At 33.9% G+C, this 22,806-nt stretch overlaps 1 long non-coding RNA gene across 1 annotated transcript in view; it reads left to right on the forward strand.

Annotated features, from left to right (window-relative positions):
• LOC110127744 (uncharacterized) overlaps positions 1–22,806 on the forward strand; it is a 69,002-nt gene that overhangs the window by 22,999 nt on the left and 23,197 nt on the right. The window contains exon 2 of the long non-coding RNA XR_002310907.2: positions 7,377–7,597. This is a non-coding gene — a long non-coding RNA (uncharacterized lncRNA). The remainder of the gene's footprint in view (positions 1–7,376; positions 7,598–22,806) is intronic.

The following is a 22,806-nucleotide window of genomic DNA, read 5'->3' on the forward strand; positions in this document are numbered from 1 at the left end:
TGGTCTTCACAGCAACGGCACATACTCTCAGGTTATTGGAGAGCTGCTTTGGAAGTATAGCTTATAAAGTAGACTAATTTTTAAGTTGAATACCTTCATACTTCAGTGAGTCCTAACCACTAATATATCATGAATGCACAGAGAACAAAGCATTCATATTTGTTACTAAAACAGTTAAATGGCAAAATTGCCTAGGTGATAGTTTTCACTATACAGACAACTTATTTAATCTTAAGAAGCAATTTGACTTAACCACAAAGTATGATATAAAACAAACTTTCAGTTAAAATAATCAACTTCTAAATTGTAATGTATATTGTTCAGATATTGTATTCTTACTTAAGGAAATATTTAAAATTTTGAATTATATTTTTTGTCCTCTAAGTGCTTCTTTTTAGTGGCTTTTGCTCTCTTTGTCTCCCTCTTCTTCTCTTTCCTGTATATACATGAAATACCATTTCATGTATATATTTTACTAATGAGATAAACTTTTGAGAAATGAACTAAAAATCTTTTCACTTACCATAGTTGATGAGGTTTGCTATCATTTTTGAAATTGCGTTACAAATCTCTCGTAACAAAAATAAACATCTACAATGTCAGTTTCTATAATAGAGATGGGATTTTTCTTATTATTCAAGGTAATCTTTTCATTACATATGAAATGACATCACAGATATTTCTTCTCTAAAATTATATCACTCAACAATACAATCTGTGTTTTTATGTTGGGAAAAGAGTCAATTTAGTTTAATATAACATTATTTTAGAAGCTCATTGAGAGATAGATAACATGGAAACTACTAGCAATGTGAAAATACATTTGAAATATTTCAGAGAACCTCTTTAAGACAAATGATAATGAGTTTAATACTAGAAAGCAAGTTATAGCTTCTCAGTGGAGTGTTGGGTAAGAAAAGGAAATGTCAAATGTAATGGACAAACAGAAAACACTTTCTGAAGATACAATGTGTACTAATATTTTAATATCTGAGACTGTTGAAAGGAAAATAGAAGTGCTGAAGCTTAGACATAAGAAAATTGCAGGATATGTGACATAGAAACCATATTAATTAAAAAATAAAACTAAAAATCTAAAATAAAGCTAAAAAAACTAGAAAAATTCTTGAAGTTATAATAAAATCATATTGGCATGTGTATATATATATACATGTGTATGCACAAAGGGATGCTCTTTAGATAGATAAATACAATTAGATATTCTAAGGCTCAGTTTACATTTACAAGAACTAACTATCTTCTTTTACTAAAATGTAGAGTTTTAACTGAAAATTTGCAGTGACTATTGCCCTATTTTAAGGATTCAAAGATGAATCAGGTCAAGTTCTTACACAGAAAGAAATGACTATTACAAGTGGATGCTTAATACCATATTTAGGAATTATTATAATTCATTATTTTAAAAGATGCCACTGAACTGTAACTAAAATATTATGGTTATAGTCTAGTAGATCTAATGGTGAAGAAAATTGGGGGGAGTTTCATAAATAAGTTTCATTTGCAATATCTCTTCACAAAGTAGGACTTCTCATTTGCCAGCTAATGAGAAAAAAGTGTTTAGAAAGTGGAATGAGGTCTGTAGAGGTAACCTTAAAGAATCACAGTTATTTAAAATGTTCAGATAACATACTCTATGTTATGTTTTTCTATTTCATGTTATACATGAAACACTGCAGAGCTGGAGTTGAATAGTGAGGGATCAGACCATGAAAATTTTCTTATTTCATGCATGTGTGCTAAGTTGCTTCAGTTATGTCTGACTGTTTGTGACTCTGTGGGCTGTAGCCTGCCAGGGTCCTCTATCCATGGGATTCTCCAGGCAAGAATACTGGAGTGGGTTGTCATGCCCTCCTCCAGGGAATCTTCCTAACCCAGGGATTGAACCTGTGTCTCTCATTTCTCCTGCATAGGCAGGCAGGTTCTCTACCACTTGGTGCCACCTGGGAAGCCCTTCATATTTCATATGCCACACCAAATAATACTACCATGTAGTCAAGGAGATGTCTTTCACAATTTCAAGCACAATCTGTGTATTGGATATTTTAGCCCTGTGGAGGATTTATTTATGAGGCTTGCCAGAAACTTGGAATCATTTGGGAAAATCATGGAGGGAAAGAATTAATGCAAAATATATTTAAGAAGAAGGATGGTCAACTTGGAATCAATTAAACATGGTAAATGAAAGAGAAGAAGAATTTAAGGATAACTATGATTGTACATTTGATCTCTCAAGATGACCTGGAGAACTAAGTATATTACGAATTTTTTTTCCCCCAAGACTTATGAGCAATGAATAGGCACCTCAGGAAATTAATTTGAGTAAATTTATTTTATTTTCCATACTGCTCATTGGTTTTAACATTTTAAACCAGCAGAATAACTTGATTACAAAAGACTGTAGGTCAGGGCTTGTGGAATTCCCCTCATTGAAGCAGCATGCAGATAGACTGACTTTGTACCGTGTTATCTCTTTCTGGCCCATAATGTGAATCCCTTCACATGAATTTATATAATTTTGAGTCAAAATGTATAAGTGGATAGTTTGCACTGTATTACACACATCCCATATACACTGTATTGTATATATTTCCATACATATATATATACTTGCATATTTTATGTGTATATGTATGTGTATAGACATATATGTATATGTATATACATATATGTATATACACACTTATATCCATATGTGTGTGCATATTATATGTGTGGTATACATATATGTATATGTATATATACACTTATAGACATATATGTGGATCCATATATCTAGACTTTAGTATGGATCAATTACCCTTCTATACACTAAGGCATGTATACATGTGATATACATATATGTATATTTTTAAATTTCATGTGTAATATATATTAATATTCTTGTGCTTTTAAACAAACATACAGTCTCTCTATTGGGTTAAATTACTTATAAGTCACAATTACAAAAATTAGGTCATATGTTTTTAGTCAGACTAAGATCAGTTCAGACTTTATTAGTATTGACTAACTACTCTTATATACACTAAGGCATGGCATCATCCCATTTCATTATTAAATATCTGGCATTAGGTGTATTTACTCCTAATTGTTAAGATATAATAGTTGTACTCAGTCATTATTTATATAACATCCATACTTTGGGTTAATGACATTTGTTAAACAAAATTTCTTTGTAGACAATACTGTTTCATTGTTATCTATGTTATCTATTGTTAACTGTGATGCACATAATTGTAACAAATGAATTTAGTTTGGCATGATTTTATAAGGCCACACAGAAGAGTGAAAGTTGAATTATTCTGTCAGATGAATCAAGCATCAGGTGATGTAGAGTTTACATGAAATTAATCAGAACAAGAATCTTTTTACCACTTTATACCCATATTATCAGCCAATAATTGTGTCAAGCTTTTTGTTTTTCTTATCCATACACCTAGGCCAACACTTTTTAACTGTGCTCACAAATTAATTTTTTAAGATAGTTTAAGCTTGAATTTTCAAGGTATGATTGATAAATGTACTAAAAATAGTTGCAAACACTCATTAACCAGGAAGACTATTAACAAGTAAACATCTTAGCTGTTATCATTAGTCATTAAATGAGAAAAGTGATAGTAAATTTCAAGGAATTTTTCTTGTGCTAAGATTAAATCTACATGGAAAATAATACCTATCTCTTCCAAACATGAGCACAATAATCCTCAGTAAATTTAGTATGTAAAACATGCTACCTTGTTTTGAAATGAAAAAAAAAAACTTGAGTAATTTGATGACCACAATCATTAAACCTATTTGATTTTTATGTTTTAATCTTGCTTTAAAATTCATTACATGCTGTGGTTATTTCATGTTAAATAAAATTGAGCAGTGCAGCAATTGAGAGCAGAACAATAAAAAAAAGAACAATCAAGAAAGTAAAATAAACCTATCCAAATGTCAAAAGGCAGCAGCTATTTTCTATTTACTTATGAAAAATGGTGTATAATTTAGCATTTGAGAAAAAATTGAATCCCTTTCATATAATGCTGCTTTTATGAGATATATTAGTTTTATAATTCAGTTAAATTCCATGTAAAGGATTTTTATTTATTCACTAGTGTTTAATAGTTGTGCTGTGCTGTGCTTGGTCGCTCAGTCATGTCTGACTCTTTGTGACCTCATGGACTGTAATCTGCCAGACTTCTCTGTTCACAAGGATTCTCCAGGCAAGAATACTGGAGTGGGTTGTCATATGCCATCCTCCAGGGGATCTTCCCAACCCAGGGATTGAACCCAGGTCTCCTACATTGCAGATGGATTCACCACCATATGAGCCACAGGGAAGCCCAAGAATACTGGAGTGGGTAGCCTATCCCTTCTCCAGGGGATCTTCCCAACCCAGGAACCCAACTGGGATCTCCTGCATTGCAGGCAGATTCTTTTTCTTTTTTTTTTTGCAGGCAGATTCTTTACCAGCTGAGCTACCAGGGAGAGGTTCAAAATTATAGATACTTTCTGATTAACATCCATTCTCCATTCTTTTGCTACTTATTGAAAATTAAATGATCAATTTTATATAGTTTTATAATATACATAACTTTATTTCCTTAAGAAATTATAGACTAAATATGTCTGATCACTCATTTAAAAAAAATAATTTGATATGATTTGCATATTGTTTAAAGTAAAAAATACTTACAATGCTTGTTTTTGATTAGTCTGTTACTCAGCTACATATCTGATAAACATAGTAAAAGGTTGATTTCTTATTCCAAATTTTAAAAGACATTAACAGAGAAGCAAGTAATAGAAGACGAAGATTAGCCTGTACCATTGCCTGGACATACATTCATCCTTCTTAATATAATATCAGTCACATTTTAGGAGGTGATTCTATAGTCAAAGATTATTTAAAGATTGGACTTAAAACAAGAATCACCTTAGCTTCAGTCCTAGAAATACTTAATTTTTTTTGTTGTAGTTTAACATAAGGATTTTACAGTTGACTTGAACCATTTACTTGACATATTTGATTTTAATCTAAGACAAAAACTATATGTATTTTCCCAGACTTCTTTTCAAGAAAAAGTATTTCTCACCTTTAGCGTTGTTTTTCATTGTTTATGTTAGTGTGTGCAAAGCAATTACCTTTAAGTCTGGTATGTAGCAAGATCTTAAAATTATTAGCTGTTGATTTTGTGATATCACTAAGGATGACTTTTTCAATATTATGTCTTACCAAATGCACTATAACTAGAGATCTAATAAATATGTATCTCCCTGCTTTAAAAATCTCCAGTCATCACAGATAATGTTACTAAAAAGAGTGCAGTTTTGAAAACAATTATTCCAGATATTTCAACTTAGACACACTAAGAAAATGTTTTAAAAGGTATTGGAAGTCTAAGAAAGCAAAAAAGGAAATGCTGAGGTAAGGAGATACAAGGCTGAGATATGAGATATCAGGCTATCTGTGTTTGCTAATTCTTACCAAAAGAAAGAGGAACTTTCTCTTATCTTCATGGCAAGAAATACTTTTACAACTTCAAGCAAGACACTCATGGAAATTAGGATTCTACCCTCTCTTAGAGAGGAAAGAATATAGCAGTTTTCCTTAATAACTACATTTCAAGAGATGGCTCCCAGGTGCTTGAGAAAGATAGTCCTGGGTTATGAAACCAGCAAAGTACCTAAGAGATATTGGGTTGGCCAAAAAGTTTATTCAGGTTCTTCCTTAAGATGTTATGGAAAAACCAGAATGAACTTTTGACCAATGCAGTATTTAAGAAATTGTGATAGTTATAGATATTATTCATCCTTAAAAAAAGAGAAAGATCTTGCCATTTTCAGCAATATGATGAACCTGAAAGGATGCTAAGTCAAGCAAAGCAGACATAAAAAATAAAGAACTACAGGATCTCACATATTCAGTATTTTAAAATGTTGAATACATAGAAGCAGAGGGTGGAATGGTGGTTACCAAGACAGGGAGGTGGGGGAAACAGGGAGATGTTTGTCATCACATTAAAAAGGGTAAAAAGTTATAATTTTGCAGGATGAATAAATCCAGAGACCTAAGGTACAACACAATGACTACAGTTTATAATACCATACTATATACTGGACATTTGCTAAGATAGATTTCCTCTGCTCTCATCACATACTCACACACAAAGATAAGATAATATGTTAATTAAGTTGACTGTATGACCATAAGAATCATTTCATTATGTGCATGTCTATCAAAACATCATGTGGTACATTTGAAAATATATATATATATGTATATATATAGTTTTTATTTTAAAGAGAAAAAGAAACCAGGGAGAACAAAAAGGAAGCATGACACAAGATCCTTGCCCTCAAGATGTTTACTGTATAATCAGAGTGAAAGGAAGAACTTACTGATGGTCAAAGACACATGGACTATGGAATTAACTGTAAATTATAAAGTAGAAAATTAGAGTAAACTGAATGTTGCTTGAAAATAAAAGATTTATATCCCCAAAACAGCAGAGAATAAATTATAATTTTAAGTTTTCTATGGTAAATGCTCTTAAAAAAGGGAGAGGGACCTCTGTGGTTCAGGCCATCTGGATTTTGTAAGGGCAGATGTGAGAGGTAAATCAGGAGGCTAGAAAAGGAAAGAAATCTGTCTGAAGTTTAGTTAAACTTGGGGAAATTAAGGCCGTTTTGGTGAACATTTTTTGTTTTCATTAAACATTTTATAGAGTGATAATGTAATACTTACTGATTCAGCCAGTGTCTTGAAATCATGACTAATTGCCTTGTGGTGATCCATTACTTCCTTCTTCCTTCCTCTCTTTTCTTTCATAGTTGACCATCAGAACTACTAACTAAATTTAAATACATTGACAGAGAGTGTGTTTGCTTGGGTTTGTAAAGTGGTAGAGACAATATGTTACTTATTTTGAAAGGTTTTCAAGATAATTTACTGTGGATAATTATTGCTGACATTATATTAATTTGAATAAAAATTCAGATAAATAACTTTTTAAGATACTTACTGAACTCCTATAAGGGAAAAATAACTGTTTGGATAAAATGATAGAAAATCTTTAAAATCAAATAGACTCTGTAGAAATGATTATTTCTACGATTTGAAAATTACCTCATTGGATTTTAATAAGATTATTTTTTTCAGTGCACAATTCATTATAGTCTTATATACAAACAAAAGACTTGATTTTTCCGTACAGTTCATAAAGAAGAGTAAATTTTATTAACATTCTAATTTAATTTTTGAGACATATATATACACCTTTATCACTGAATGAATGAATGAGAATATTGAAATGTCAAAGCACAAACACATCACACAAATAATTGTAAGTAATTCTGTGCTTTTTTTTCAGACTAAAGTATGAGTGTCCATTCTCAGCTTCTGCCAGCAGGATTAAAATCTCTTCTTAGCCCTATCTTACTCCAGCTTGTTTTCACCTCAGGAGGCCATAAATACCTCGACAAAACTGTAAACTTCCAAAGAAGGACAGGGCTTGAGGTTGTATTATGCATGGTTTTACAGAGCTTTGTGGATCAACTGAAGTTCAGAAAGACTGTAGTGAAGAAAAATTTGGTAAGATGTCAGAGACTGCAAAGTCAGAATGAGATCAGCCACAAAGGATAAACCTGTTCCTCCTATTCAAGATCTAATCACAGCAGAGTATTCAAACTTAAGCCTGGATATTTTGGTTTGTGTTCTCAGGGTTGCAACACAGGGCTTTATATTATAGATATCATAGCTTAGACGTTCTCAGTGTAATTTTCTATTGATGAGTGGCTTGTGGAAAGTAATTTTCTGATAAAAGGAAAAAAACCTTCAAAATCTCTTATGCAGTCATAAGAACTAAGGTTTTTTTTTTTAATCAGAAATATACATCCAGGAATTCAGAGGACAAAGAGGAATAACCAGTCTAAGCAACCCCTCATATACAAGGCAAGATATTTAAGTATTTGCTCCCATGGTATGTGGCAAGCCATACATATGGTGTAATGCAGATCTTTAAAACCATTGCTTGGTTCCTTAACTGGGTGGGGCGGGGGGAATGCTTGTATTGAAGAAGATGATAAAGTATACATTCATCCTGTGAACAAGCATAAGAGCCAAAGTGTGAGATGGGTGTTCAGTGTTATTTTAGAGTCTGTTGTCATTGTGTTTGTGTTCCCTCCACACTTTTGAGTGTACAGATGTTTTATTATTCCCCATTCACTGGGTGATCTCCTCAAAGTTGCATCTTTGTAAAGTGGAACCCAGTTTTTTTGATCATTTGCTTCAGTGAGGATAGGTACTAAGCTCTTGTTAAGTTCACCTGTTTCTTTTTAGTAAATTTAGTTTCAGTTCACTTTAGTTCAGTTGCTCAGTCGTGTTCAACTATTTGCAACCCCATGGACCATAGCACGCAGGCCTCCCTGTCCATCACCAACTCCCAGAGTTTATCCAAACTCATGTCCATTGAGTCAGTGATGCCGTCCAAACATCTCATCCTCTGTCGTCCCCTTTTCCTCCTGCCTTCAATCCTTCCCAGCATCAGGGTCTTTTCAGATGAGTCAGTTCTTCACATCAGGTTGCTAAAGTATTGGAGTTTCAGCTTCAGCATCAGTCCTTCCAGTGAACACTCAGGACTGATCTCCTTTAGGATGGACTGGTTGGATCTCCTTGCAGTCCAAGGGACTTTCAAAAGTCTTCTCCAACACCACAGTTCAAAAGCATCAATTCTTTGGTGCTCAGCTTTCTTTATAGTCCAACTCTCACATCTATATGTGACTACTGGAAAACCCATAGCCTTGACTAGATGGCCCTTTGTTGGCAAAGTAATGTCTCTGCTTTTTAATGTGCTGTCTAGGTTGGTCATAACTTTCCTTCCAAGGAGTAAGTGTCTTTTAATTTCTTGGCTGCAGTCACCATCTCAGTGATTTTGGAGCCCCCCAAAATAAAGTCTGTACTATTTCCACTGTTTAGCAGCATATAAAAAGCTTCTGTGATTGATTAAAAAAAGGTTATGACTGTTAAATAATCAAAATATTTGGAATCATAATATATATCACATATTTTAATTAATTATATTTATATATGAATATACAAAATATCATAGTATGGGCTTCCATGGTGGCACAGACAGTAGAGAATCTACCTGCAATGCAGAAGACCTGGGTTCAATCCCTGGGTCAGGAAGATCCCCTGGAGGAGGAAATTGCAACTCACTCCAGTATTCTTGCCAGGAGAATTCCATGGACAGCGGAGCCTGGTGGGCTCTAGTCCATGGGGTTGCAAAGAGTCAGACTCAACTGAGTGACTAACACACACGTATCATAGTATACGTGTATGAAAGTCTCATAATGTGAGTAGCATTCCTTTATCACAGGTTTTTGTTAAAAAATGAAGTAATCTTAAAAATCATTTAGAAATAAAAGCAGAATGGAGTATTTTGTTAACATGTTGTGAAGCCAAGTCAAGTAGTGATATTATGACAATCCTCTGAAAATTTTTCTATAGATGTATTACAATAACATCAATATCCTAATAGGCTTTTTTGAATAAAAAGATTAAGGTTTATCTAAATTAGTAGATGATCTAGAAGAGTCAAAAATTGTTTAAATTAAGATCAAATTTGAGGACTTATGCATATTGATTTCATGAAATATTATAAAGCTACAGTAATCAAGGCAGGTGGTATGGGCATAAGAATAGACACACGTTTCAGTGGAATGAACTGTAAAAAGAGACTGACTTCTGTGGTCTGTTGGTTTTCAAAAAGTCATGGAAGTAATTGCATGAAGAAAAGCACTGGAAATGTTTTGTATAAATATATGAATATCTGCAACCTACCTCTCAAAGATTTTAGATATGTAGATCCAAGTTAAGGCTCCCAGATTTACATTTTTACTTTCCAGGAGTACTCATAAAAAAAAAAAAAAAAAAAAAACCTTTTTTGGGGAGGGGGAAGTCAGGGAGAGAAACTAAGGTTTAGTCAAAATAGTATGAGATGCCTTGTGGGTTATTCCAACTATCTTTTATCTTTCATTCCATCCCAAGCACAGCTAAAACAGTCATAAATACAGATGTGTTGTGGGCAGTTTTAGAACTTTCCATAAACTGACTGCACAAACTGGGCTTTGAGTTGTCCCCTGTCCTATCTTTTTATGTTCCTTAGGGTTGAAGTTAGTCTCTCATCTTTCTGGTTCCACATTCATCCTGTTAGAGTTTATCTCTACATATCAACTCCTGTCTAGATTCATGCAATACTCTCCTTACACATTTAATCCAATCCTTCCCTAAAGTGTTATGGATCCTGTTATTCTCCAGATGCTTCAAAGTCTTTTATTTCAGTCACAGGAAAACACAAAATGCTTACACTGAACCAGAAGACCCTACATGATCTGTCCCCACTCCCTGCACCCAAGACCCTCCCACACTGTTCTCCCTCCTTCAGCCATACTAGCCTTTCTGTTTTTCCTCCAACTTCCACAACATGCTTCACTTGCTATTCCCTCTGGAATGTTCTCAAAGATGTTAAGGAAGTTCCTGCTGTATGAAACAGTTCAGTATTATAAAGTGTCTACTCAGATATGCTTTCCTGAACCATTCTGTCTAAAATAACCTCACTTAGAACTGGCTGCATGATTTGTGGAGCTCTGAGCAAAAATGTAATATGTGGCCCCTTGTTTAAAATGGTTAAGAATTTCAAGACAGTAAATGGAGAGCATTAAGCCAAACACAGAGTCCTTCTGAATGCCTGGCCTTGGTAACTACGCAGGTTCAATGGCCATGAGACTGACTGTGCCCTCACCGCATCCCAGTTTTTTCTTTTAGCCTCTTATTTCAGTCTGATTCACATCCCCTAGTGGCATAGACTGTGTAATTTATGTTATTTATTATCTCCAGTTGTGAGACCAAAGATATTTCTTTTTCTATTGCCATATTCATAACACTTTAAGCAGTCCTACAAGTAGTGGACAAACAGAAAATATTTGTAGATTGAATAAGTGAACCAACAAGACAAAACTTCTAAATCACACATTTGTATTACTATTTTTTCCTATGCTATCATAATTGGGAAAATTCATGGTGGAGATTTTTTTAAGGATTAATTATAATTTAATGTAAGACAGTAGTGTATCATTCTTCATTAATTATGGTTAAAACAATAATTTGAAAATTATTTTATTTAAAAGCTCTCATTTTAGATAGAAATCTGAAATTACACATTATTATAAAAGATTTAAAATGTCTTCTACTGACATTCAAATGTAAAGTTTCAGGCTAGCCTTTATTTTAACTTTAAAAATTCAAAAGATGTGAGTACTGCAATAGAGTATAAAGTGATACATTCAATTCCCATTGGAATCCAATCTTACAGATCGTAGCTGTAGGGCATTTTTATTAACTTTGCTTGAATACATCTCTTCTGTTGGTTTTAGTCTTTGTGAAAGTTTTTAATTTCATAAGAAAGTAAACCTTTTAGTATTAAAGCGAGTAGACTATATAATTTCTATCAATCCCTTGGGTAATATATTTCTCAAGTTTCTGAATAATTATGACCTTGAAGATGATGATAAACCAGACAAAATCTACAAGGATTTAAAGCTTTTAGAGTTTTATACCCTTGGTCTGGCTGCATGTCTCCATGACAAATCTGCTTGTGGTTTGAATGAAGATTAAATACGTCCTACATTAGAGAGCATTGCTTCTGCTATTCTCATCCAAGTAACAATGAAATGATAGCATAATTTCAATTCTTATGACTATTTTATCATGTAAATCTTAATATAGTAAATTTATATTATACAATTTATATTGGTAAAAGTTTATAAAATCATTAATTTTATGTGTATTAAATCAGAATGTTGTATATAGTCTAATAAATGTAGCAAACTTTTAAGGAGTAGGCAGGTAGAAAAATGGTTAACTTACACATATATATGAGTATGTATATATTAATATATGTATAAATACATGTATATATGTGCGTCAGTTCAGCTGCTCAGTTCTGTCCAACTCTGCGACTCCATGGACGGCAGCATGTGGGGCTTCCCTGTTCATTACCAACTCCTGGATCTTGCTCAAACTCATATCCTTTGATTGGTGATGCCATCTAACCATCTCATCATCTGTTGTCTCCTCCTCCTGCCTTCAATCTTTGCCAGCATCAGTGTCTTTCCAATGAGTCAGCTCTTCACATCAGGTGCCCAAAGTGTTGGTGCTTCAGCATCAGTCCTCCCAATATTCAGGATTGATTTCCTTTAAAATAGACTGGTTTGATCTCCTTGCAGTCCAAGGGACTCTCAAGAGTCTTCTCGAACACCACAGTTCAAAAGCATCAATTCTTTGGTGCTCAGCTTTCTTTATGGTCCAACTCTCATTTCCATACATGACTAATGGAAAAAACCAAAGCTTTGACTATATGGCCTTTGTTGGTAGAGTAATATCTCTGCTTTTTAATATTCTGTCTAGGTTAGTCATAGCTTTTCTTCAAAGAAGCAAACGTCTTTTAATTTCATGGCTCCAGTCACCATTTGCAGTGATTTTGGAGATGCCCAAAATAAAGTCTGTCACTGTTTCCATATTTCCCCATCTATTTACCATGAATTGATGGGACTGGATGCCATGATCTTAGTTTCTTGAATATTGAGTTTTAAGCCAAATTTTTCACTCTCCTCTTTCACTTTCATTAAAAGGCTCTTCAGTTCCCCTTTGCTTTCTGACATAAGGGTGGTGTCATCTGCACATCTGAGGTTATTGATGCAAATTTATCTGCCTATGTATAGTATATGTATGTATATATATATATATGTGTGTGTGTGTGTGTGTGTGTGTGTGTGTGTGTGTGTATAGGTATATTATTTTCTCCCATTCCGAGGGCTGTCTTTTCACCTTGCTTATAGTTTCCTTCATTGTGCAAAAGCTTTTAAGTTTAATTAGGTCCCATTTGTTTATTTTTGTTTTTGTTTCCATTACTCTAGGAGGTGGGTCATAGAAGTTCTTGCTGTGATTTATGTTTGAGAGTGTTCTGCCTGTGTTTCCTATGAGTTTTATAGTTTCTGGTCTTATACTTAGATCTTTAATCCATTTTGAGGTTTTTTTTGTGTATGGTGTTATAAAGTGTTCTAGTTTCATTCTTATACACATGGTTGACCAGTTTTCTAAAATGTCAACATAATATCCTAATCTCTATTATTCTTCCCATAAAGAATTGATATACATGATCCCAAAAGCTCTGAGTGTGATAAAAGAAGCATATGGTGCTGCATTATTGTTCCTTGGTCTTCTCATCCTCAGTGTTCTGGGGGAAAAAAAGTGCTTATTGTTGTTTGTTTTCCTAACACAGCTACCTATAATCATCTATTGATTTGCTGCTTCGTTGCTTCTTTGTATTAATGTAACACTGGTCAGGGATTTCTTTTCTTTATATGATAGGCATACAAAATCTAGGTCTCTCATAAGGATGCACTGTTGACTCTTGGAGGGTCTTAGGAAGTCTCCATAAACAGATGCTAATGTAGGAAGTGTGTCCAGAGCTTAGCTACAATACTTAGAGACATGCATGGTCACTTTCATTCCATTTGGAATTCAGGGTCTCCTGACCTGGTATATGTTCATATGACTCTGAGGAAAAGTATATATTGCTCATCAGCCAAACATCTACAATGCAAGCAGCTTCACTAGGACTTTCTCTCTCAGCTTAGTTCTCTGTCTTCCTGATTTTTCCACATTTCAGCATTTTTCAGACCAATGGTAAACACCAGCACCTTTCTCACAGTTCTATTTTATGCAGTTGAATGACAAAAACTGACAATAAATTCCTTCTTAATGGAGAGGCCAAAGCTAAAGAATCATTTCTATGGCATAATTTCTATATACATATCATAAGAGTTCTTTCTTATTGTCTGATATGATCATATACTTTTTGATATCATACTAATAGTATTTCTTTAAACTCTGTCTGGAGAATTTTAAATGGAAAATTTAATCATTTGTTCTCAATACAGTGCTGTCATCACTATAATCGCTTTACTTTTAACGCAAAAGATAGAAGATGTCTCAAGTGTTTTTATTTATATTCACCTGTTAAAAAACCTTGCAGTTTCAGTTACCTAGTGATTTCATTCAGAATTAAGCATAACAAACTCATAAAATATGGGAAAATTTGATGGCAATAAAAGTAATATATGTATACCCTCAAATTATACTTCTGTCATAAGCAACAACAGAGTACAATAGTTACGTAGTAAATTACACAAAAAAATTTATTGAAAATCAAAACAGTACCATAATTTCTTAAACGAGAAATCCAAGTCCAATTCAGGACAAAGATACCTAACTGTAGTCGTAAGTTTGGAGGGCAACCCGATAGATCCTCCTGTCAGCTGCACAAAGAGAAAAATTCTGTTCTTTAGACTCCTCTTCGTTAATTACCCTGCCCCTGCTATTTAGTTTTTGACTTAATTTTTAAAAATTTTATCTCTGATTACACATCCAGGGATATCATTGTGTTAGGTAGTTAGAACAGGAAAAAGGAGTGTAGAATGGCAGTGGCTAAAAGACAAGGAAGGGAAAAACCTGCAAAAATAGAACAAAGGAAAGTCCAAGGACTGGAGTAGGACCCCAGGTAGAACAAACAGCACTCCTGGCTAGCCCAATTTACATAGGCCAGGCCCAGGGGGAGGAAAAAACATACAAAAAGAGGAGCCAAAGGGCTGGGGCTTTCTCTCTTCTCTTCGAGTCTTTTGGGTTGGCATGCCCTCAGCATGCCTTGAGGATGTATTTTCCTTTTGTTTTCTAAATAAAACTGAGCTGTAACACGGAGCTGTAACACTGATCTGTCCAAGAGCTGTAACCTGGCTGTCCAAGAGCTGAGAGCTGTGACACGGTCTGTCTGAGACTGAGACATGTTCTCTCTGACGGCTTCAACATCCGTCGCTTCAAGTTTTCGCTGTGACGAGACAGAACCAAGGAAGTTACACACTCCCCTGACAATTGTAATGTTACTTAACAGCTGAAAAATGTGTTAAGTTTAAGAAAAATATGTCATTTTTAGAGAATATGGTTGTTATCACTGAGAACTGCATCTTGTAGGTCAATATGGAGTTAACTACTTACAACTAATCAGATAAACTAAAAACAGTTACCGAAATGGGTCTTTTATTTAGAGGCCAAAGGTTTACACAAACTAAGTGCATTAAAAACTGCTGACAATTTAATAATATGTGATGATACAAAATTTACATAGACACATGGAAGCAGATAATTACTTAAGCTTCTAAATATTTATGACATTGATAAATGATTTTCTATACATATAATCAGAGCACCCTGTCATTCATTATGTTTTTAATAAATATAATTATTTTCTTGTGTATTGATTTTATAACTTGACCCATTTATTTACAACCATAGGTCCATACTGACTGAAGTAACACCTTGCTTCAAATTTGTGGCAGTGGGATTGAAATGTTTTGGCATTTTCACATACCTCCATTTGAAATGTTAGATCATAAGATCCTTAGACCTATTAAAATTAAAATTTGAAAGCTCACTTTTCACAGAGTACCAGTTATATATCAGAAATTATAGTAGGCATTAAAATAATTACTTTTGAAAAGTTAAAAATTCAAATTAAATATTTATGTAAGTGAAAATATTCACTAACTCAGCTCTTGCTTCAACTATTATTTTAGTGTGAAAATGCTATTCAATCACATTGGATTTGTTAATTATTAATAAACTGACTATATGCATTCATATATATGAATTTTAAGCTCATTCATTCTGTAAAAGTAATGTTAAGAATGATCCCAGAAAGAAAACATAGCTTAATCAATTATTATACATAATTTATAAATTATATTTTCTGTAGCCATTAAAGGATTCTCTTACTGTTTTGCTTTTTTTCCCCCCAGAGCATGAAAACAAAAAAAGGTCTTTCTAATTAGTCTTTAAGTAAGCAGAATTTAAACAGAATGTTCGTATTACTCCCTGAAGATTCTAATTAATTAGATCCTACCCTCTACGGGATTATTCCTATAATGCATGGGAAAAGAGACAAATAAAAATAAAATTATAAAACTATACTAGATGTAGGACAATTGAAGGGAATTCAATCACCCATTTAAAAATTATATTGAGAGTCTAATTGAATCAAGCCTTAAACAACACACTAGAGTCTATAACTATGTTTACAATGTTTTAGGTTTTGTCTGGATACATTTCTGGAAAGGCTTCTCTTATTATACTATGAAAGAAAAGACTTCATCTGGAAATTAAAATCAGAAGTTATTTCTTTTAGAACATCATCTTGAATTAACATAAAATATAAATTTAATTGAGATGTCATTCAATTTTTTGGTCTATTAATAAGGGCAAATTTGAATATATACTAATGAAATTTTAATTAGACATTTTTGCTTGATCAGAAAAATTCAGACTAAAGGTTCATGTAACTGTTGTTATTGGGAGATATATCTCCTCCTGCTTTTAAGTGTGATGGTAATGATTACATTTGCCTTTATAAACAAAATCAAACAACCAACAAACATTTATAGTTAAAGTCAAGGACTTATTACACATGAAGGAAACAATGAGTTTAATGGAATGCAATTTTGAAATCAGATTTTATTATTTTGCTCTGTGAGCATAATATCACTATGTAGAGAACAAAAGGAAGCATAAAAAAGATTGAGATATACTGTTAGCAATAGGCTGTGATTTTATACAGTAACCAGAAAAATGAATCTTTCCTGCTACTGCAATGATATGTCAAAGATTCAACTCAAACTAAACTTTAATACAAAATCATGATATAAATTAGACAATAATTTTTAATTAATTAAAAAATAATAAACCAACACTTATAGGATGCAGAAAAATCAGTACTCAGAGGGAAAATTATAGCTGAAAGTGCCTTTGTTAAAAGGAAACAGGTCTTAAGTCAGTAACCAAAACTTCCACCTTAGGAAAACTGGGGGGTAAAAAAAAACAACTAAATCCAATGGAAGATAAGATTTAATAAAGTCAAAATAACTTGGATTGATAAAAAAGTCTGAGTACTAATAAATGAAATACAGGGCTGGTTTGTCTAATGCAAGTGTTAGTGTTAGTCACTCAGTAGCATCTGATCCTTTGCGACCCCTTGGACTGTAGCCCACCAGGCTCCTCTGTCCAAGGGATTTCCCAGACAAGAACACTGGAGTGGGTTGCCATTTCCTTCTCCCGGGTATCTTTCCTAACCAGGGATCCAACCATGTCTCCTGCAGTGCAGGAGATTCTTTACCATCTGAGGCTCTATTTTAGTATAAATCTTACACATATAATTATTCATTACATTACTATAAGTGATAAGTGCAGGAAAAATTAAACTTAGACAGTGTTTGGTGAGTGACTTGCTAGAGCTTTTTCCTGGCCTCCAATAGAGTGTCGGAAAAGGCCATCTATTTGTCACTGAATGTTGCCACCAAGACAGACCCGACAGTGAGAACTGGCACATTCTAAGCATTGAGAAATGACATGTGTTAGCAAGCTATAAACTTCAAAATAGCCACATTAGTTGGTATATAATCAACAGCCTGGAGTAAACTATTTGGCAGGAGCTTGACTGAGTAGGTATCCAGTTGGGTATCTTTTGCCAAATTACTATTGTTATTGTTTAGTTCCTAAGTAATGTCTGACTCTTTTGCAACCCTATGGACCATAGCCCACCAGGCTCCTCAGTCCAAGGTATTTCCCAGGCAAGTATACTGAAGTGGATTGCCATTTCCTTCTCCAGAGCATCTTCCTGACCTAGGTTTCAAGCTAGCGTCTCCTGCATTGGCAGGCAGATTCTTATCACTAACCCAGCAGGGAAGTCTACCAAGTTACTAGAAATACTATAATTAATACACTCTTTCCTTTATGTTCAGAAGAATGACTCTGACTATGTAAAGCTCCATGTCTCAGTCAAAATTTTGGTAGTAGAATATGCAAAAACAGAAAATTCGAGAGGCTTAAAGACACAGAAGCTTTTTAAATAATAAAAAAATTAGTAATGTCTGGGGAAATTGCTTGTGCATATTTTGTATATTGTATACCTAAACTATGTTTATGAAGTTAGACTTGCTTAGAGTGAAAAGCATTACAAGTAATTTGTAATTTATAGTAGATTCATAGTTGTAAAATCATTTGAACCTTAAATCTTAGTGTTTATTCTCAACATATTGAAATATGTGAAGAGGCTTAATGATTTTCTTACTTGTAAGGTTATTTTACCAAAATTTATAGCAGTATTTAGTACTCAGGAAATGTTGTTATTAAGTCAGAAAACTAAAATACCTAAAATGGAATTGAGTTAGTGAAAGTATTTTTAAATATTTTAAGATATTTAATTAACTCAATATTTAAGTGGGACTAAATACTCTTCAAAGACCTTTTAAACTTAATGATTAAATAACTTTACATTTTTAGAAACAGAATTTTGGAAGCTTAATTTTAAAAGAAAGCTTTAGCTTTCCACTGGCCTGTGGTGTCTTAAGCTTTGGGAAGGAAGGAATATTTTGTGTCATCTCTTAAATATCATGATTTTACATGTAGTACTAAAAGTGTAAGAGGATCAGTGTTACCTGCTAACCACAAAACAATTCTAAGATGTTGATTATCAGGGCAAATGTTAGTTGAGGTGTGTCTTATTCTAGGCTCTGTGTTTCAACTGCTGTGTTTCTATCCAGTTTCAAACATTTTAAAAGTTTTACTTATTTAGGAAATTTTACCTGATCAAGCCTAAAGTATAACTACATGCTGTGAAAAACACTATGTCAAAATAGAAAGAGAGAAAATCAAAGTTAATGGCCTTTCAAATTCAATATTCTGTCTCAAGTAATTAACCAGAGCATCATACACCTGAGGACATTGGAGACTATCAAGCAAAGAAGCAAAATGAATCAAACTGATAAAAGGATAACCAGTTTTCAGATTGTTTCAAAATATATCATTACTTTCATCAGCAAGGACTCTGGAAATCTTTAACATTTTGAAATCCTCATAAAATATCCTTTACAAAATCCAGCAATGATCTTGTGGGAAATGCACTAGAAAGTTTATTGGAATAAGATTTATCTTTAGTTGTATCTCTAAATCCAAATGATTCCTTTTTGTCCAATGCAGGTCACAAAATTGAGTTTTTGGTAGTTACTAGAGCAAGTAAATCTATGCAAAATAGATTTCATTTTCTTCATGTCCTTTTTCTTCTGAATTTGTCTTGGATCTTGGTATTTTAACCAATGATACACAATTCAGATTTGAAATAAGTGTTTATACACTCTGTATCTGATCAAAAGTTGTCAGTTTTACTAGTGAATATTTTCAATTATAATATTTTGTGGTTTGGAACTTTGTCATCATTTGACACATAAGTCTATCTACATAATGTCTCCTTCTTTGAAAGAGTAGCTCATGACTTTTGAAAATATGATTATTATTTTATATAAAATTCTAGTTTGACATATTTTACTAAAAATTTTGTAAAACATGTTGTTGGTCTTCCATATAGAAAGTACTAACACTGTCCCCATGTTCATCAAACTAGTATTAGTATTTTGTTCAAAGTATTAGAAATAGGAGTAAAACTCATTTGACCAAGGCAAACCTTAAATAGCCTAAAAAATTTTTCTTTACTGTAAATTGAGTGCATAATGACTTCAAACAGAAATAACCTAATAAATAAATAACCCTATAATGTTTACAAAGTTGCAATAGGAAGGAGCATGAGATTACTCTCATCCTATCTATAAAGCCAAATAATGAGCAGTGTATGTCTCTTACGGCAATGTTTCATGTTTCTGCAAAGTTCATGTGAATTGTTCCTTAGGATTTGCACTTTTATGAGCTAAACTCATATAGTTCAGTCTATAAACCATTCTCAGACACAACCAACAATCTCTGCCATCCACTGTCCAATAACTTTATTCAGATTACAGTACAGCAGAGGTAATTTTCTTAAGAAATAGAGACTTTCCTTGATGATGTAAGGACTCAGTAGATTCTTCTGATCTATACCACAGTCAAATGCCAAGACATTAGATTCTCAGAAAATCCATCATACCACATCAGGCTATCTGAACTAACCAGTAACCCAGAAGACTGGTCTCCGATTTGTCGGGTCATGATGCAGCCATATAAATAAAAACATAGTTGAAGAAACAGGGTAAACTTGAATAATTTAGACAAAATCATTATGAGAAGTAATCACAAAGGAAGATGGCTCACTTAGGAAAGGACCTAGTTATTTTGGGGTCAATTCGAACATAATCTTTAGTACTTATAAGTGACTAAATGTTTTTCAACTGCTTTTTAAATACAATAAAACATGCAATGAAATCACTTCCCAAGTAATATGGAGATGCAAACCATCTTTTAACGTAACACTTTTGTAATAATGTAGATGGGATGGACAAAAATGAAAGCAGATTAGAAATAAATGAAATAATATATGACCAAATGATAATTTTATAGTTACTTTATTTTGCAGAATATCTTATACATATTACAAACTCCTAATATATATATATATATATATATATATATAATTAGCATTTCTTTTCCTTGGGGATGGTCTTGATCCCTTCTTCCTGTAAAATGTCAGGAACTTCTGTCCATAGTTCATCAGGTACTCTGTTTATCAGATCTAATCCCTTGAATCTATTTGTCACTTCCACTGTATAATCATAAGGGGTTTGATTTAGGTCATACCTGAATGGTCTAGTGGTTTTTCCTACTTTATTCAATTTAAGTCTGAATTTTGAAATAAGGAGTTCATGATCTCAGCCACACACAGTCAATTCCCAGTCTTGTTTTTGTTGACTATATAGAGCTTCTCCATGTTTGACTGCACAGAATATAACCAGTCTGATTTCAGTATTGACCATCTGGTGATGTCCATGTGTAGAGTCTTCTCTTGTGTTGTTTGAAGAGGGTGTTTGCTGTGATCAGTGCATTCTCTTGGCTAAACTCTATTAGCCTTTGCCCTGCTTCATTCTGTACTTCAAGGCCAAATTTGCCTGTTACTCCAGGCATTTCTCGACTTCTACTTTTGCATTCCATCCACTGTAATGAAAAGGACATGTTTTTGGGTATTAGTTCTAGAAGACCTTGTAGGTCTTCATAGAACTGTTCAACTTCAGCTTCTTCAGCATTACTGGTTTGGGCATAGACTTGGATTACTGTGATATCTAATGATTTGCCTTGGAAATGAACAGAGATCATTTTTTTGTTTTTGAGATTGCATCCAAGTACTGTATTTCAGACTCTTTTGTTGACTATGATGGCTACTCCATTTCTTCTAAGGGATTCTTGCCCACAGTAGTAGATATAATGGTCATATGAGTTAAATTCACCCATTCCATTCCATTTTAGTTTGCTGATTCCTAAAATATTGATGTTTACTCTCACAGTCTCCTGTTTGACCACTTCCAATTTGCCTTGATTCATGGACCTAACATTCCAGGTTCCTATGCAATATTGCTCTTTACATTATCCGACCTTGCTTCTATCACCAGTCCCACCCACCCCTGGGTGGTGTTGTTGCTTTGTCTCCATCTCTTAATTCTTTCTGGAGTTATTTCTCCACTGATCTCCTGTAGCATATTGGCCACCTACCAACCTGGGGAGTTCATCTTTCAGTGTTTTATCTTCTTGCCTTTTCATACTGTTCATGGGGTTCTCAAGGAAAGAATACTAAAGTGGTTTGCCATTCCCTTCTCCAGTGGACCATGTTTTGTCACCGTGACCTGTCTTGTCTTTGGTAGCCCTACACAGCATGACTCATCATTTCCCTGAATTAGACAAAGCTGTGTTCCATGTGACCAGACTGGTTAGTTTTTTGTGATTGTGGTTCAGTCTGTCTGCCCTGGATTGAGAAGGATAAGAGGTTTATGGAAGCTTCTTGATGAGAGAGACAGACTGAGGGGGAAAACTGGGTCTTGATAGCTGAGGTCATGCTCAGTACATCTTGAATCCAATTTTCTGTTGATGGGTTGGGCTGTGTTCCCTCTGTTATTTATCTGGGGTCAAACTATAAAGAAAACTGAGCAATGAAGAATTAATACTTTTGAACTGTGGTGTTGGAGAAGACTCTTGAGAATCCCTTGGATTGCAAGGAGATCCAGCCAGTCCATCCTAAAGGAAATCGGTCCGGAATATTCATTGGAAGGAGTGATGCTGAAGCTGAAACTCCAATACTTTGGCCACCTGATGTGAAGAACTGACTCATTTGAAAAGACCCTAATGCTGGGAAAGATTGAAGGCAGGAGGAGAAGGGGGTGACAGAGGATGAGATGGATGGATGGCATGATTGACGCAATGGACATGAGTTTGAGTAAACTCCAGAAGTTGGTGGTGGATAGGGAGGCCTGACTGCTGTACTTTCATTAAAAGTCTGTTTAGTTCTTCTTCGCTTTGTGCAATAAGGGTGTTGTCATCTGCATATCTGAGGTTATGGATATTTTTATCCGCAATCTTGATTCCAGCTTGTGCTTCATCCAGCCCCTCATTTCATGTGATGTACTCTACATATAAGTTAAATAAGGAAGGTTACAATATGCAGCCTTGACCTTCTCCTTTCCTGATCTGGAACCAGTGTTGTTCCATGTCAACCAGGATATACTGAGCCATATATGCATAAACACTACAATCCCAGACTCACCTTTCCAACACTCTAATCAAGTAACTAGCTTTGGTAGCAGGGATTGACCTGACATTGTTGCAAAGCCTTGGCTGGAATTCTAGGATACATCATAAGAATAACCTGCTTGATTCCACATAGA

This window comes from Odocoileus virginianus, chromosome 8, assembly GCF_023699985.2.
Source record: "Odocoileus virginianus isolate 20LAN1187 ecotype Illinois chromosome 8, Ovbor_1.2, whole genome shotgun sequence".
In the NCBI taxonomy this organism is placed as follows: Eukaryota; Metazoa; Chordata; class Mammalia; order Artiodactyla; family Cervidae; genus Odocoileus; species Odocoileus virginianus.